The sequence below is a fragment of the Molothrus aeneus genome, chromosome 20 (genome assembly GCF_037042795.1).
Source record: "Molothrus aeneus isolate 106 chromosome 20, BPBGC_Maene_1.0, whole genome shotgun sequence".
In the NCBI taxonomy this organism is placed as follows: domain Eukaryota; kingdom Metazoa; phylum Chordata; class Aves; order Passeriformes; family Icteridae; genus Molothrus; species Molothrus aeneus.
In genome coordinates, this window is record NC_089665.1 from 7068974 (window position 1) to 7086163 (window position 17190).

The 17190-nt window shown below is 44.6% G+C and overlaps 1 protein-coding gene across 2 annotated transcripts in view; it reads right to left on the reverse strand.

Moving 5' to 3' along the window:
* The window catches only part of FAM222B (family with sequence similarity 222 member B), a 34500-nt gene extending 17979 nt beyond the window's left edge, over window positions 1–16521 (reverse strand). Inside the window, exon 1 of one of the 2 annotated variants that reach the window (XM_066563587.1) lies at window positions 16445–16521. The gene's annotated coding sequence lies outside the window, so the exon portion shown is untranslated. The remainder of the gene's footprint in view (window positions 1–16444) is intronic. The other variant, XM_066563586.1, reaches the window with a different exon arrangement.
* Between the last annotated feature and the right edge of the window lie 669 nt (window positions 16522–17190).

Here is a 17190-nt window from a genome sequence, read left to right on the forward strand (position 1 = left end):
ATGACTCACTTTTGGACCAGGTGTGCTGGTGGTGTGTGAACATGGGCTCACAGGGAGGATGGATTTTGGCTTGCATTGGTCATGCATGTGAACCATTCTGACCTGTACAATCACACTGAGAGTTTGGTTTAGTATTTCTCCCTCTGGACACTGAATTATGGTCCCACATGTGGTGAAATTTTAACAGCCCATTTACAAAACCAGCAGTGAAAAATACATTTTTAAGATCCAAAACTGGAGATCTCTGTCTGATTATGCACAGCAACAGAGCTTCCTGCTGGACCACAAACACATCAGCTCTTGGATACACATCTCATCATTTGTAAGGGCAAGATAAGGCCTCCTTCTGTAGTTGGAGATACGGTGCAGCCGGCTGCAAAGATGAAAAGCATTTTAAGAACCTCGAACAGAACTTGCAACACATGTACAAAACACCCACCAGCAGAAAACAGAAGCCATCAGGTGAATACCAAAGAGCTGGACCAGACACTTGGGGTGGTGTTTTCCTGTCAACCTTCACAACGAGGTGCCTGGTGTCCTGCTGGCTTGTCCTGACACAGACCTAATGTCCTTATCAATCTCCCAGGAAACTCAAAGGCCACCTCGTAACAACTCCATAGAAGAAAGGACAGGAAATAAATTACTGGTGAGCTACTGTAAAAAGTCTCTGCTATTCTCACTGCTTTCCTGAGAAGCATGAAAAACGGCCCCTTGCACAGCTGGCAGTTCAAAACAGCCACAGGGAAAGCAACATGAATGTGCAAGGTGCCTTCAAAGCCTCTGCACACCACAACACCAGAGGTTTTTTGTCTGAGGACCTGATAAAACATTTCAGCACAATCTCACCTGACTCCTTCGGCAGCTGCCAACACACCAGCTTTACCTGAAGTTTATATTCATTAAATGTTTCTTTTTTCACAGAAAGTTTTACTGACGATAGGATGTTTTTGTTTGCTTTTGTGCATCTTTCCTCCTCTGCACTTGCCTTTTCCTTAAAAAAAGAAAAACCCAACACGCAACACACAAAGAGGAATAAATAAATTGTTCAAGCAGGACACAGAGGGAGCTGAAACTGTACCACAGGCAGGGAGATCCCTTGGCATGGCAAACACAACGTGGCTGTGTGGGAGAAGAGAACAATGCTGCTGCAGCCTGCACCTCAACAGCAGACAGAGCACAAAGCTGAGCTCCTGGTAACCCATCTCCAACAGCCCTGACCTCCACTGTGCAGCTCCCACTAAAAGTATCCCCAGGTTTTAATTTCCAATTTGTCTTTCCAGCCACGGAATTGCTTCAGTCAACAAATTCAAAAAGGTAAATTTTTCTACCTCCAATTAACTGCATTAGTAGTGTTTATAACTACGTGATTGATAAATGCTCTACAGAAGCTGTAATTAATGTATTTTTTCCTTGGAACACAACACACACCGAACCCCTTGGCGCTCAGACACTTAATGAAAAGCAATTTATCAACTTGCTTTGAACAGCTGAATCTGACTCCTTAATGCAGAGAAGCAGCACACTTTGCTTTGAGCACCACCACTCCGAGGCAGGAGCGAGCACCGCGCCATTCCAAATGCCATCAGACACCGCTGGGATTTGGATCGGGATGACAGCGACCAGAGCTCTCATCCCCCTGGCTGTGATTCAGTCTGGCTTAACTGGGATCCTTTCCTCCTGGGATGCAGTGGAGCAGGAGATTTGTGCAGATGTGATTTTTGCAGGATGGGGGATCGGGAGCGCCTCTTGAGGACAAAGTCCCGAATTCTCCCATGCCTGGCACGCGCGCGCCGGGAAGCAGCAGCAGCTCCGAGTATTTCAGCCTGGACATGTGTTCAGCTGCTCACAAAGCAGACAAAAATAAAGTGCTTACAGAGTGTTTGAATGCTAATTTTTCTCAAATTGAGCCTTGCTTTGTATAGTTGACATATGCAAAAAAAAAAAAAAAAAGGGGAAAAAGAAGCATTTAGGAGGAAAAGTTTGGCATCACGGAATATTTTATGTAGGTATTAACCACTGGAGGGGATTAACCAGCCTTCAAAGCCTAAAATCATCTAAACTCTCATTTCTGAGAGTATAGGCTAGAGATTTCCAGTACAGGAACTGGTCTGTACTCCATGTGGCAGACTGAATGTAAGGATTACATATTTCCATTGCACATGTAAGCCTGTTTCCCATTCCTGCAGGGTCCTGCTCTCTTCCATTTGTCTTTTGATGCAGATAAAAGCTAATGCAGATTGCAACTGCTGATACAGAGAAAGGCACAAGACACAGCGAGCCTTTGGACTAAGGAAAAAAGGGACTCAGGTCCAGACTGCTCGAGCACGTCAAGAGATTGTCTTTGAAACTATAAAACTAGAAATGAAAGCACTGCGTTTTTATTTGATTTGATCAAAGAGACTAGAAAGGAGGGGGGAAAAAAAATCACATCTTATAGATGCAGGGTAGCATTTAACTACTTCACACACGATACGGGACCAGCTGATCTCATACAGATATGAATTTGGAGGAAAAACAAAGAGGTAAAGTCACTCCAGCTCTGCAGACACTGCCTGCACAGATCACTGCTCCAGGCTCTGCAAAGAGCAACAGGAACCTGTTTCAAAGCCAGAGAGCCACTGGAAGCACATACCCAGCCCTCGCCACAGGCACAGGCTTCCAGTCTCCAGTGAAGAGCAGAGGAGTGAGCTCCTGTCAAATCACAGAAAACAGACTCTGAATGTAACAGCTACTTGAATAAATCACTGATGACTCCCTGTTCCAGGGCTCTGACTGTGGGATAGCAGCACACCGTGGCAATCTTCCCACAGAGGGCTTTGGACTGCAAGCTGCAAAGGGACGAGACCGAAATTCTTGAAGGGAGCATCTGCTCCAGCATGTGCTTGGCACCAGGAGAACGAGGCTCTGCAGAAGTACAAATGGCACTACAGGTAGCAGCTCTGCAAATCCCAAATTGCAGCATGGAAAAAACAGATACCTATTGCTGCCACATTCCCTAAGAGAACAGATTTTAAGTATCTGCTCATGGAAATTTCTAACTGCAGAAGGGGAAGCATTTAGATTGCCTCTGGGCTGAAACCATCTAGGTCTTTGCCTTTCACTAAAAATTAAGCAGAAGTCATTTTAACGAGGCAGGCAGACAACAGTCTTGCACAGGAGATCAAAAAGCTCTCCAGATGTTTATTTTAAATGAAATTCAGAAGCCAGTATAAACCAGATTTTAAACACTGAATAATCCTTACCATAATTTGCATGAGAAAAACAGGCAAAAGGTTCCATCCTACTGCTCTGAAACTCTCCAGGAACATGCAGGGTTGGATTTTGCTCCTAGATTCTTCAGATAAGAATCTGAAATATGAACAACTCCACACTGCAATCTGATGACTGTTAGGAATGTTTTTCCCCCGTGCTGTACATTTGGATGCTCAACACATACACACAGGGGCACCCCATGTGAAGGAAGTCTCTGACCTTCCTCATCAAGACTGTGCAAAATTATGGATTGAAAAGTATCTAAAAATGTCAGTCCTAAATCTTAAACTTCTTCTCCTCTTGCTACTTTCACTGAATGCCTCCTGATTGTGCAAAAGCAGAATATTCAGGCGTCAATCTAAGTAGTTTGGGTGTTACGCTGACAATGTCTCTGGAGAGGGGAAGAGAAGAGAGGACAGATTTCCAATAGCTCAGACACTTCCCTGGAAGCAAAAGCTGCTACACAGAAAGGAGATAAATAAAGAGGGAAAGTAACACGCCAGAGAACTTTCACCAAGGTCATGTCAGGATGCTGAACCTCCCCATCTGCAAGGGAAGATTGAGATGCCTGCTCCACCACACATATCCACTCCCCTGTTGGCAACAACAGCCCTCATTAAACCAAACCGGTTCTAACCATGAAAGAAAGGACATTGGGAAGATGATATTAGCTAACAAATGCAAAAGGAAAACTCAACAGAGGCAGTTCTGGATGAGTGCCTTCTGCAGCAAAATACAGCCCCCGTGGCAGGTGCAGAGAGCCCCTGCACGACCTGGGAACGGGCAAAAGGATGGACAGCTCTGCTCTGATCAATGCTATCAGCTCCTGGCTTACAGCACAGAGGAGATTCCATACCCATTCATTCAGCAGAACAGGGATCCCATCAGGAACAGCTTTTAGGACTTCGCTGCTGCACAGGGTGACCTACAGGTTGCAGCTCCTCCTTGCTTTGCAATCAGGGCTGTGGACATGAGGCAGAACCCTGCAGACAGACCCTACCAAGAAACAACAGCCCTACCCCCCAAACATTGTATCAGTTACTGCTGTGCCCTTAATAAGAGTGTTTCTTGCTCGTTTCAGCAATCTGAAAGACACGCTGGGCAAAATTTCAAGCTATGACAAAGTGATCTTATCACTTCTGTGCTGTTCTCGCTACACAAGCCCCTGATTCAGCAGCACGTAATAAAAATCTTCATTTGCATGAAAAGCACTCTCTGATCACAAAGTCTTCTGTTCGACAGCCCTCTTCCCATCCACAGTGTAAAGATGCAAGCACCACTGTCATTTTGCCTGTGACTGAGGTGGAATATTTTATTTATGTTTTATTTGGAGAGGCTCTCAATGCTTTAATGCCATCTTTTCCTAAAAAAAACCAACCAACCCAGTATTTTTGAATAAAACAAAAGCTGCACAGACCCCAACTATGCAAGTACTGCGAAGTTCACTCAGTATACTCACACCTGTATTTTTAATAACCGTGTCATGTGAAGGACATTTCATATCAGCACAAGGTGACCATGAGCAGTTGTAAAATGCCCTTTGTATTCAACAAGTCCAGCCTTTTCCAGTTTGCCTTTAGAGTGTTCGGTGTCATGACACACAGCACTCAGAGGATGTATTTCAAAGGAAAGGAAGGTGTAGCCATGCAAAGAACAATGCACTGCCCGCAACAAGATTAATTGCTGTCATGGGAAACCAATAAAACCAGTATCTTGTTATCTTTCTTTACAAAGGGACTGTTAAAGCTTAACTATATTAGGAAACTTTTTCCTTTGGACTAAACCATGAGCCTAATGTATGTGGGCATCCCACATGCCAGCATATGCCATTAATTGGCTCTCGCCTGACGCCGCAGGAGAAAGTCCAACGTTCCAGAGGCAGCGTGGAGCTTTCCCACAACCAGCCTGTGCCCTCTCCTGACTACAGCTCTCTCACCAAGGCCAGCCCCAGCCCCCTGTCCCGTGCCAGGTGACACCAGCTCCTGTTCCCACCTGTTAACCGTGTCCCATGTACGCACCCCGACATTACACCCGGCTCCGAGCGAACTCAGCCAAAGCAGAAATACCTTTCATCACGTCAGCAGTGCGGTCCCCATTTAGAAACGCTTTTCTTTCACGTTAATCCAGTGCCAAAACGTGGTGGTGTGGGCTGTGCTGATCCAGAAACGGTGCTAAGGATGCTGCTGCCTCCTGTCTATCACCGCACGCCTCATCTCGCGCATGGCCAGGCAGTGACGGCCCTGCGACAACAGGCACTTTAAATTGGGCAGCTCAGCAGCACATGTACACTGAATTTTTGAACAAGCTATTCTAAGCTGCTTTGCTAGCAATTTCTGGCCTGTGCAGTTTGAAAGCGCACGGTTCTGGCCCTCACAAAGAGCAGACCTGTAAATGACATCTTGAGGATTAAGCTGATTGAGATGCAATTTGCCTAGCAACCATTCATTAAGCAGAGTTCAGAAACAGGCCAGCAATCTATTCCACCTCCTTATCTGAGCAGTAAACAGATAACAGTCTCTACTGTGTCCTCTATGCTCCAGTTCAGACACATTGTAAACAGATTTTTCAGAAGTTTAAACTCCTACGGTAAATCTCCGAGAACAATCCTGCTCTCCAAACACGAGGGATTTGGCTTTACCAAGTGTCTTACAAGCGAGAAACAGCTCTGCAAGGAGGGTAATGCAAATCAAATTGTGAATGCATTTGCAGTTCCTGTGCCTCCAATATTTTCTCACATCAAGCACTAAGAGCCCATCACAGTCGTTAAAAAAAAAAAAAGTTTAAAAAAATCTTAATCACACAAGCATTTGGCATTGCTATTCTGATCACTGAAAAAAACTCAATAAAAATCTTATTCCCTTCCTTCATCTTCTGCAAGGAATCGATAGACACTTCCAAAGTCTTTGATAAAGGCTCCCCCACTGCAGAGAAGAAAACAAAAGTCACGTCCTCCCTCCCATTAAGCATTTTTTTCCTCATAAAATAAGCAAGACAACGCAAACGTCATCAGTGGAAATCAAACCAGCTATTTCAGCTCGAAAATTTCAGCTGAAAAGATTAAGTGAAATCATGATTTTGCATAATTGTTTCCATGCAAGAAACATCTGATAATATCCCATTCTGCTCCAAAATTAAACAACAAAGATTAGCACGGATGTATTTAAGACTATATACCTGAATGGTTTGCCTTTGGTGTACAGTTCTTCTGGGAAATCACTGTGACATACAGCATGCTATTACAATTAAATATGCAAGAAAGAAGAATTAAACTGACTATGAATAATTAATACCCTACAATACTACTTCATAAGGGAAAGTCTGGCTGAATATTCCCGCAGATAAGATATACCCAAACACAAGGCACAGCAGAGCTGGCAGCTTTACTTTTATGATGGGGTTTAAAACACCGAGTAACTTTATGGCTGCTACTCAGTTCCAGAGAAGGTGCCAGCCACCCAAGCCTTCTCCTGCTGGATTCCCATCCAGCTTCAGAAAAATGGGATAAATGCAACTGTTGCAATAGTTGCAGCACCGCTCATCTATGTCCCAGAGGTAAAAGGCTTCCCAAACACTTTCCATTAAAAGGTATAAAGCAATTATCTGGCATCCCAGCAGGGACAATAAAGCAAATATGATGCAACAATTACTTGGGTGATAAGATCAGGCTAAGGTTGTGAGAAAAAACAATTAAAAAGGGTTGCAAGAGCTAAGGAATGCAGCTTACTTTCCCAGAATCTCTCTTAAGGGCAAAGATACCATCAGCTCCAAGAGTCGACCTTCCTGTTTTGAGTTTACTGTTCTGGAGGCTGCAGAAGATCAACTGCAGCAAAGCTGAAAATGGCAATTAAAAATATACTTTTTTTTTTGCACAACATCACCCCTAAATTGCATAGATTAGTATTAACTGAAGTCCCTGAAAAATTGATACCCCACTGTTGGCATTTCCCATCAGCCTCCGGTGGGGTCAGCGCAGTGAAAATTGACACAAATACATTTGCTGCACATTTTGAGCTGGAAATGCCCAGTTCCTCTCAGTTTATCCATGCATGGCACACCCAACACCCCTTCTGGAGAGAGAGATTTGAAATCCAAACAACATTTGTGATCACTGAGGTGGAACATGGCAATGCTACTGGACCTGCTGAAGGGGACAGCATCCCTCTGCTCCTAGCCCCAAACTGCTCCAGGAGGGTCTTGTTCCTGCAGGATCCAACACTCCAAAGCAAACGTGAGCTGAGGGTCTTTCTGAGCACAGGCAAAGCCATGTTCAAAGTATGCTGGCTTAATATTAATTTTCTATTAAAAATTAATAGGATTAAATGAAGCTTGCAAGCCTATGGGCACCAAGGCAGTTATTCTGCTGACGCACTGGCTGCCCAGAGGAGCAGGATGTGAGGGATGGGCTGCAGAGCTCCTGCAGGATCCATGTGGCTCCTGGAGGGAACTGGGAGCTCTTCCCCACACTCCCAGAGGGACCCTGTGTTCCATCAGTGCTGTGTCACCCTGTTCTGCCCAGAAACTGGTGGGGAAGACGAAACCCTGATGAGATCCTGGTGAAAACCCTGGTGTCTTCCCCCCTGAGATCAGCCCTCTTTGGGCATTGCCTCCAATCCTCACCCATGTGCCCCTTTCCCACTTCCCAGAATGAATTCCATTGCCAACAAGAACCCTGCAAATAACTGGAGTTTACGTAAGCTTAACCTTCAGTCCCTATTAATGTTAACGGAATGGGAAAAAATTAACCATGGGTGCAAGTAAAAAGACCATATCTGCATTTCTAATTATACAGCAAAACACACCACGTGGCAATATTTCCAAGCACCTTGCTGGGAATAAAATAGCCAATGGACTGAGGCTTCCATTTGGAGTGGTGGATGCAAGAGCAACCAGCACTGAGGCTGTCAGAGTTAAGGGATGAGGACACGAGAATTAAGGGAAATGAAGTGACACATGTGAACGATGATAACAGAAAATGTTAATAATTAGAAAAACAGTCACCTTAAAAATTTAAAATTTTATGATCTCTCCTACTTTTTAATGGCTTAGCCTACTTTTTCCAACCTAATTTGCATGATCAAAATAGGCCTCCTGCCAGGAAGCATTAAAATGGCAGCCCCCCATCGAGACAAAACTCCCTTCACCATACGAGACTGAAGGACTAATAACTATTCCTAAAAACATTTTAAATCCATTAACGTTGTTTAGCAAACACTTATTTAGAATTAGTGCCGCTATCAGAATTTGATTGTGCTCAACTGAAGTGTTTTATAAAAGCCTTTGAGGGAGGAGCAGGTCCCTCCCAAACACCTGGGCCATCTCCAGCCCTCTCCAAAAAGCTGAGCACCCTCACACTCTTACACACTTTCCATTCCAAAACCCCAAAGCATTCTCCAAGATCAACCAGACAATTCCCAACAGCTCTGCAGAGTGCCAGGCTGGGCAGCTGGAAGAACCCTCCAAGATGCACAGAGCAGCCAGACCAGAGCACACCATCCCCACCAATCTCTACACTCAGCAATTAATTAATATACACAAAAAAAACCCCCAAAAAACCACAGGTTACAAAAATATGAACCTCAATATTACTGATGTACTGGAGATTTGGATTCTAGTAGAAATACATGGTGGTTTATACAAATTTGTCCGAGCTATGCGTTATCCTTTCAGTGCCATCTGCACAAAACCAGAGTTTTATCTGAGCATTGGATACTAAAATAAATCATTTTCTCCATATCTATGATCTTGTTGGAGACAGACGCCACAAACCTGAGAGCTGGCTAGTGCAGGCTTGTCTAGTCACAAATAAAATTACATCCACATCAATATGATTTATTTTTAATAAAAAAAAATAAGGCAAACCAGGCTCTTCATATTGAAACAGGCTCAGCCAGCACCCTCCATGCTCACGGAAGATATCATGTACAGCGTGAAATTGTCAGAAGAAAACTGGGATTTGCACTGTCATTTCCCCTAGTATGAAACACCACTACCAAGAGACACATTTTAATTGCCACATGTAATGAAAAGTACCTGCTCATTCTCCACTTGCTGTATTTATTGCTATTTAAATTCAGGACTACAAGTCTTGGCAGGATATTTTCTGGTGACTTCAGTTTTTTAGAGTGTCCATGCCCCAGCAGATTTTCAAGAGTGAATTTGGCTCTCCAATACAACACTTGTGGCCCATCTCTATCCGTGCATGAATGAGGTTCTTGGGCTGCACTTCTCAAAGCATCTCGTCCTGAGTGTCCCCTGTGAGCAGGGACCTCGCAGTAATTAGCACAATCTGATACTGGAAACTCAACTAATTCTAACATTGATCCCTCAGGACAGCACAGCCCAGGATTTGAGAAACGTTTGTCCCAAAAGACCCTTTGTTTCTACCTTTCAAAGTCACCAAAGGCTGGTAAATAAATTATATTCTCCAAAAGCTTTGCAAATTCCTCTCCCCTGGCTGGATACATTCTCCAACAAGCAGCCACAGCTAAAGGTTTAAACAGGATCACTGAAAGCACCAAACCTGTTTTATTTTCTTATACAGAGTAACTTCTAACATCTGCAGTCACTGCTGTGAGATTGCAAAGGATTTTATTTGCCAAGCCAAGCTGTTGAAAGGACAGATTATAAAAAATAAACACTAACCATTTTTAGATCTAACTTTCCCCCACAGACTGCGTTTTATGCCCTTTCACTGGAAATGTTACATCAGAATAAAATCAGATTTAATTGGCTCTTAAATAACTGAACAGCCACTTTAATTTTATTTCAATAGCAATAATTCATAAATCAAGCAGCTGAAATCCTAGCACGAGTGACAAGTAAATAGAGCAGAACACAGTGAAGGAGAGCACGAACACCACATGGTGAAAGGTGATTTTTCTCAAACTTCACATGTCACCATTTTATGGACATCACAAAGGTACCACCACATAAATACTCTGATCTCAAACCTGTCAGTTCATCAGCAGTAACTGCTTAACAAAGACCAGTGGATGATGATCCTTGCCCAACTGGAACTGCTAGGCTGGGATTTTAGCCATGGATGCAATTTCCCTCATGCACACTAGATGGAAGTATGGAAAAATCTTAATTCTTTCCTGTCTCAACTTAAATTCAAGTGGTTGAGATGTTATGTTGGACTATCACATTCTGAGAAGAATTTCTTTTTGTTCTTCATCAGCAACTTCACTCATTGATAAGCTCTAAGTAAAAAGATGTCCTGAAATATTAAACTAAGCAGTGTTGGAAATTAATAGTAAACATAAGAGAATATACAGCAGAAATACTAAATATATTATTCAGGCTAATTTTTAAACTACACACATTCAATTTCTAGAGTATTTGAATAATAATCACTAATGAGATCCTTCAGAGAGAATGAAGTTACATTTTTTAACTTGTCAATGAATACAAACAGGGAACAGAAAAGTTATAAAAGGATTCATATATGCTGCTGCAGTTTTGACTGGAAAAAAACCCCAACAGATTTGTAGAATATAGTGGGAGAAGTACAGGGAAATAGAGAACCTGAAGTCTTGCAGAACAAGCAGATCAGAGAGCAGCAAACCTGAATGGGATTAAATTACACACAAATCTCCTGGAAACGATCTTAAAAGTGACTTGTTCCAAAACAATCCATTTCTAAATTTAAACACTAAAGAGTTCACAGACACAAAAACTAAATCAGGCAATGGTGTGACCAGGAAAAGGTGCTGGAAGAGCTCTTTTCCTCCCCTACTCTGGCTTTTTCATGTATTGATTTTCCTCCACACTCATTCACAAATGCTCAGCAGAGCTGTGAACAATTTAAAGTTAAGGAATGCACGAATTACCAGCTCCAGGAACACACCACCCATTCCAGGCAAAAGCTGAGGGCTTTGCTGTAGCTGAAGAAAATAAAAACCAACCCAGAATCAGAACACATTGATGAGCTGGAAGTGAAGGGCAAGCAAATCCCTAATTTTCCCTGTCCACAACAAAGCCAAAGCACATGACATTCCTCCAGCTTAGAAGACAACAAATTAAGAAAACCAGTGCCAGAACAGAAGGATGAATGAAGAACAATGCTGGATAAAAGAATATAAAGTAGGCATGAAGGGCTCCCTTTTCCAGATGTTAAGAAGACAAGCTGTTTTTCATTCCAGGTTTAAAAAAAGATAAGCAGAGGAGGAAGTTTACTCCGGAGAGTGGGAGCATCTGCATAATTTTCTGAAAAAGGTTCGTACAAAGATTTCCTTCCAACAGAATTTAAACTAGATCTATACATATATACATAGATATACGTGGTATTGGCTCAAGACAGTCACCTTGCAGTATTTTTGAAAGTGCTCTCCATGCAGCAACTGTCTACAGAGAGGAACAAAATGAGTGGCAAGGGACAGCCACAGGAAAGGGCAGGACTGTGAGACACACATCCTCCAACATGCACACTCCAAGTTTAACAACATGAAGGCAAGCAGAGGGACAGCAGGATACAGCAAAGGATATGCAGGGGCCAGGAAATGAGAAAATAATCCACAGTGTTTAGCACTGACTTATGGGATATTTTACCAACAAAAATACGCAGGAGCTGTTTTTGTTTTTCTTTTTTTTTTTTTTTGCATATCTGGCTCCCACCTTATCCAGGCCAGGGAGATTGTCCCAGGATGAGGAGGGAAATTACAGAGAAACTGGATGCTAGATCACTCTGCAGAGCAGAGCACGGCGTTTCACCTATTTCCATTGCTCTCGCGTGGTTCCCAAATTAGAAACAATCAGAACCCTGCTGGAAACAATATATGGCACCTTAATTGGGTTGGCTGCACTACAGACGTCAGCAATGTATCACTTAGTAGATCATTTTCTGACTGCCTTTTTTTTTTCTTTAAAACTAAAAATAGCTGCACTTTCATGGTTCACCTTTTCTGCATCACCTTTACTACAGACACCGTAAGAAATTAAATGTTAGGACTCCTTGCCCACTGAAGATCCTACAGGACCCACACCTGCTGCAGGCAGGGTTTGTCACCTAATTCAGCAGAATTTACTTAAAGGTTTGTCTCAGATGTGTTGCTTTTACAGAGAACCTGTTTTCTAAAGCATTTCCCCCTAGTACACCCATCAATGCGTCTATTTAAAAGCCTGGAACAATTCACTTATCTCTAAATACATCAACAACCCAGTGCTCCACACATTCCAAGCACTCCAGAATCCCTGCACGGGACTTGGGAACTCACATGAAAAATCTTTCCCAGTTTTCATCCCCCAGTGTTACACCCCCACTATTCACTACCAAATCCAAGCTGCAGCCAAACTGCATTCCTGAGAAATTATTCCAAGAATGAAATATCACCATTTTCCTCATAAACCCTGGAAACTTGGACTAATCTTCACACACAGCATAAACAAGTTAAGCAATGGGAATATACATAAACCAAGAATAATTCTGAAGCACAATGGGGGAATAATTATAGCAAACACAGAACAAATACAAAACGAGTGGGGAGGTGTGGAGAGACACCCAGACAGAATGTGCTGAAGTAAGGAAAAGGGACCTACAGGGTTCTCTGAGGTTGGATCAGCCATAAGCTACAGCTGCTGGCTTTTTAAGTGTTCATTTAAATCAAATTACTAAAAACATAGGAACCAGCAGTAGATGAACATAGAGGTCTCTGTCAGCTCCTGGTATAGGCCAAGCTATATGCCCTGCTTGGACAGTAAAATCAGCTTTTTAATCAGAAAGATTACAACCCCTTGGAAAAATATCTCTGGGTAAAGTTCAGAACAACTTTTCTGGATGTCAGCCAGCAGAATGCCTGTTCAGGAGCTCTGTTCCTCAATCAGTATTTGGAAAGCTTTTATTTCTTGAAAGTAGAAAGATTAATAATGTGACAAACTCAGTTTAGCATTCACAGTCAAAGTAACAATCTGTAATTAAAAGAAAAAATTGCTCCAAGATCTGTGTGGTAAAAGATTTCAACACAAGTCACAAAATACAATGGGAAAATGGGAATGTGGCATACCACACAAGGAATAAAAAATTGAATTACTCACTTCACTTCCTAGTTTGAGAACGTTTTAAACTGTTTAAACATCTCAAATGCTGAAAATTGGAAAGGGTGGGGTGGTAGACTCATTACAGATGCAGAAAATTGTGAAACTTTTACTCATCTCAGGGGCATCTTACCCCAAAGTCAGCCTCTGAAGAGTGAGCGTACTACTCCACAACAGAGTGACCTGTTACTCACCTGCTGGGCGTAGCATTTCAGTGAACTGCATGTTCTTAAAGCAATTCTTTAAAAGTGCTGATCATCTGTTAAATAACTCAAACAAATCAGGCTGTGGCTGTGTCCTGGGTGGTGTATTTAGCAACTCCATAAATCCCAGAATCCTGCAAGTCACTTCATAAATCTGTGACTCTCGTCTCACTGTTGCCTCACCAAAGATGAGTGAGCCAGGAATATACAGGATATAAAAGGTTTTGGTGATGGAGGTTTTTGGGGTGAGGCCAGCCAGGGCAAAACTTTCTATTTCCTCCTCTCCCCATCTCTGTGTGCTGGCCAGTAACAAGTCATGGTCAAAAATGAAGAAGAGTAAAAATGAATGGACAAACCAATGTGAAAAAGTAAAACATTGCACTGGAAGCACTGATAAAAGTTTCTATCCCACATCCAGGCATTTCAGCAAGTGCAGCACAGGACACAAGCTGAGGCTCTTGCACATTGTATGAGCTTCTGGGAAATAGAGATAGATACTTCAGTCCTTGACAAAAATCCTTACTTCTCTTGATCTGGCAACCATTCCCAGAAGCAAGCATAGATACAAAAGCTTATCTATCAGAGGACAACTTGAAACAAATACAAATAAGGCTTAAATGAAGGCAAATATCCAAGCTGCAGAGAACACAACGATTCCTTAATTTCACATTTGGAGAAAAAACAATACTATGTGGACATTCTCCAACATATTTTTAATGCTATTAACAGAAATAGCACCCCAGGCTGTGCTCAAGCTGAAAACGTGTGAAACTGTTTGCAATGTGAAGTGAAAGGGGGATCAAAAATACCATCTTATTAAATGGCATTTATTTGGTGCTAAGTGAATTATTTATTCAATTGAGAAGTTCACAAAATGACAGGGGGGTAAATGCAAGCGAGGTCACTACTTCATGTCAGTATCAAAGCTGATCCTTAACAGAATTTAAGCACCTGCTTTTTCTTTTATCTCAGCACAAAATGAGATTTCTTTTTTTTTACACTTCAAAAGCCATGTAACACAACAGAATATATGCCAAGCATGCAAAAATAGAGCATGCCAGCATCTTTCAGCAATCAGCTTTCCCTTGTCATCCATTATGTCAGATTTATCTATTTTTGCTTAATTCTTGCTCCAGCAATACGCATCCTTCCTCTCTCCAGACTATCAGGCTGCTTGGGCTGGAATTCAATACAGCTTCTTAAAATAGTTGAGAAATATTAAAAATATTTGAAGCGATGCCTGCGAATTACAGCCAATTCATCAACTCCTCTTCCAGCTCCTGCTCGACCTGTGCTCCCCCAGACAAGGGGCAATTCTCCTTTCTTCACCTCAGAAATTCTACCCAGTGTAAATATCATTTGGAAAACAAATAGCCTTTCTTTTATGGAAGCATTTCTTCCATTTCTTCTATGGAAGCTTAGATCCTGTGTTAATTGCAAACCTTACCCTCTGACTCTTACTCGCTTTTGATCCAAATATTCCTCTGCTGAAAATTAATAGTGAATGCATTTGCTTTAAGCTTGCTTTCTGTTATCACTGCTTTTCCTCTCCAAGTTTCCAGACCCTCTGGACTGGCTTTACAGGACACCAGACCCCCCTAAAAGCTCTCCCTGAATCCTTCACTCTGCTGCTGGCTGCAAAACTCTGCTCTCCCCACCTCCAACACCTGTAAGACCCTTGAACAGCATCTTTCCCCACTGCTTTATGCACCCACTTAAATGAACAGACTCTTAACAAGTTCAAATTCTTAAAAAGCCCTGATCAGAGATAAAGAGGCTGAAAGGAAAATGCAACTCTCATCACTCTATTCCCTCACTGCCTGTGGAGCACAGAATTTTCTCAGCCGGCTGCTGAATCAGACGAAGTTTCCACAGTGCACACACACACACAATCACAAAGCCCCAACACGTCCAGGAGGATTTATTCCATCACAAAGTCACCACCGTTGCTCCAGCACAAATGACATCACTTAGGAACCCAACCTTATCTCCTGAGAGCTCCCAGCTCCCTCCTCTCCCGAAGCGACCGGAGCAACAAAGAACCGGGTTTGTGCAATAAGGAGGAAAAAAGTATTGCTGAAAAAAAGTTTTCCAGAAAAACTTGTATTTTCTTGAGAATGCGACTAGGGAAAAATATAGGACTGCAGGAAGAAGTGAGCAGAACAAATTCTGGTTGAACTTATCAACCTGCATCTGTGATTTATCCTAAACTTGTACCTAGAGCTACCAGGGGAGGGTGAGAGACGTCTGTGAGCCCTCGCAGGTGTTGGTCGGGGAGGTTCACACGCTGCAGAACCAAAACCATCTCAGCACTTTGCTGCACGAGTGCACTGAGAACTGGAGTCCAGCTCTGCAGTTTTCTTCTTCTTCTTCTTCAGGCACTTGAAAATCGGTTGGTGGGGAATAAAAACGGCGGATGATTTATTGGCGATACCTGTTCCCTGCCCGTGGCAAAGATGGGCTTGGAGGTCCCTTCCAGCCCAAACCAGCCCACGAGTCTCTCGCAAAAAGACACTTTTCTTGGGAAAGAATCACACAAAGGATGTGCTCGCACTGCGACCGCAATCCCCCCTTCCCCCTGACGGCACTCCTGTCGCGATAGCTGCCGCACTATCGCGATCCGGGGCCGTGTGCGCGGTACCGGGGACAGGTAACGAGGGCGCCGGGGCTACCGGGGGCCCTGGGAGCTTCGCGCTGAGCGGGGGAGAGCCCGACGAGGCGGGCTGGGAGCGAGTGTCGCGACAGGCGGCGTGTGTCGCGACAGGGGGCGGGTCGGCACACCGGGGCTGCCTCAGCGGCCGGGGGGAGGGGACACCCGGGAAGGACAATGGTGGTGGTGAGGGGGGGGGGGGTATGAACCGAGGCGGTCCCGCCGCGCTGTGAGTAGGGGGATGATGATGATGAGGAGGAGGTGACGGTGGGGCCGCGCCCTCGCTCCCGCCGTGTGCCGCACTTACTCTCGGTGCCCCTGCCCGGGCCTCATGGCGCCGCCGCCGCTGTGCCCGCCCGGCCCCGCCGCCGCCGCCGCCGCCGCCCGCCCCGGCCGTGCTGGCTGCGCAGCCGCCCCCGCGCACGCGCGGCCCGCGCGCCGCCCGCCCCGCCCCGCGCACGCGCGGCCCCGCGGCCACGGGAGCGAGGGAGGGGAGGGGGGAATAGGGGGGGCAGCGCCGCGCCGCCCCCTGCCGGTAACCGGGGGTACTGCAGAGAACAGCGGGGACATGGGGGGACACTGGGGGACATTGGGGCTATGAGGGAGGGACATGGCGGGGACACACTGGGGACATTGGGGGTATGGGGGGGGACATGGCGGGGACACACTGGGGGTATGAGGGAGGGACAGGGCAGGGACACACAGGAGGACATTGAGAGACACTGGGGGGGTATGAGGGAGGGACACGGTGGGGACACACTGGCGGACATGGGGGGGACATGAAGGGAGGGCATGAGGAACAGAGGGATAATGTGAAGAGGACATGTGGGGAACAGGGAGGGACACAGTGAGGACATAGGGAGGACAGGGGGTCATGGCAGGGGCACAGGGAGGACATGAAGGAACATGGCACAGAGGGGACAGGGAGATGCAGGTGGGTCAGGAAGGGGACACAGAGGTGGCTCTGCCGCAGCTCCAGTGCTGCCCACACCGAGGTCTCGACAGACACCTCCCCCCACAGCTGGGGTCAGTCCTTGGGGCAATATTTTCCCC